The sequence below is a fragment of the Alexandromys fortis genome, unplaced genomic scaffold (assembly GCF_014885135.2).
Source record: "Alexandromys fortis isolate MF-2015 unplaced genomic scaffold, M_Fortis_MF-2015_v1.1 scaffold_444, whole genome shotgun sequence".
NCBI lineage: Eukaryota > Metazoa > Chordata > Mammalia > Rodentia > Cricetidae > Alexandromys > Alexandromys fortis.
Window position 1 is genome coordinate 131,231 of NW_026068318.1, and position 1,472 is coordinate 132,702.

The following is a 1,472-nucleotide window of genomic DNA, read 5'->3' on the forward strand; positions in this document are numbered from 1 at the left end:
GTTTCCCCAGTCAGTTTTGTTGGATTTTGTGAGCAGCACATCTGATGACATTATCTCAGCAGTTTTTTTTTTTTCTGCTTGGGATCTCATCTGATGGACACTATGGCCAGAACTCTACTGGGCACTCACTTCAGCTGGATGCTTTAAAGCAGCTTCCCCAGTAGATTTCCGCCTAGACACTTTGCTATCTACTTTCTTCCCTTCTCTCTAGCTATTGTTACTTTGGCTTGCATCCAAAACCAAAAGTATGCCACAGTAGATTATTCTTCAGAAAGCTCCAAATGGCTACTTAAGATGTAACTGCCTCGCCTAATAAGGTACTGAGAGCCACATGGCTAACATAGACAAGCATAATGGGTTAACATAAGTTGTAAGAGTTAATAAGATGTCTGAGCTACTAGGCCAATCAGTTTATAACTAATGTAGACCTCTGTGTGATTTCTTTGGGATTTAACGATTGCGGGAACCAGGCAGAACAGAAACCTCAGTCCACAGAATGGCACCCACGTGGATAACTGCATCCACATAAAGCCTGAGAGAGCTTGGGAAGTTATTCTAGACACAAAAGAACCTAGTTAAGCATGGCTTATTGATAGCAGCATTTTCTCAGATGGGCTCTGCTTGCTAGAGGCAAGCGATCTCATTTAAGAGAGGCTTCCTGACTCAGCATTAGCTGCAAAACCCTGCAGCTTGGCCGGGCGATGGTGGCGCACGCCTTTAATCCCAGCACTCGGGAGGCAGAGGCAGGCGGATCTCTGTGAGTTCGAGACCAGCCTGGTCTACAAGAGCTAGTTCCAGGACAGGCTCCAAAGCCACAGAGAAACCCTGTCTCGAAAAACCAAAAAAAAAACAAAAAACAAAAAAACAAAACAAAACAAAACAAAAAAACCCTGCAGCTCTTTTAAGAGGTCCTGCTACAAAACACTTAAATGGTGTTGATGAAAAGCTGAATGGTACTTCAGGTACTAAATATGGCTTGATAGCCTGGCTACCACACCATGTAGAAATTTAGGCCTACAGGATGGTGATCCCTCCAGATGTTCCTTTACTGTACAGAGTTGTTTTGGCTATCCTCAGTTTTTTGTTTCTCCATATGGACTTTAGTATTTTCTTTTAAGGTCTGTGAAGAATTATGCTGGGATTTTGATAAGTACTGCATTGAACCTATGGATTGCTTTTGATAAGACTGTTATTTTTTACTATGTTAATCCTACCTATCCATGAGCATGGGAGATCTTTCCATTTTCTGATATTCTTAATTTTCTTTCTTTTTTTTTATTGATATTTATTAAGCTCTACATTTTTCTCTGCTCCCTTCCCTGCCTCTCCCCTCCCCCTTCAATCTTCCCTCAAGGTCCCCATGCTCCCAATTTACTCAGGAGGTCTTGTCTTTTTACACTTTCTACTTCTCATGTAGATTAGGTCTATGTAAGTCTCTCTTAGTGTTCGTATTGTTGTCTAAGTTCTCTGGG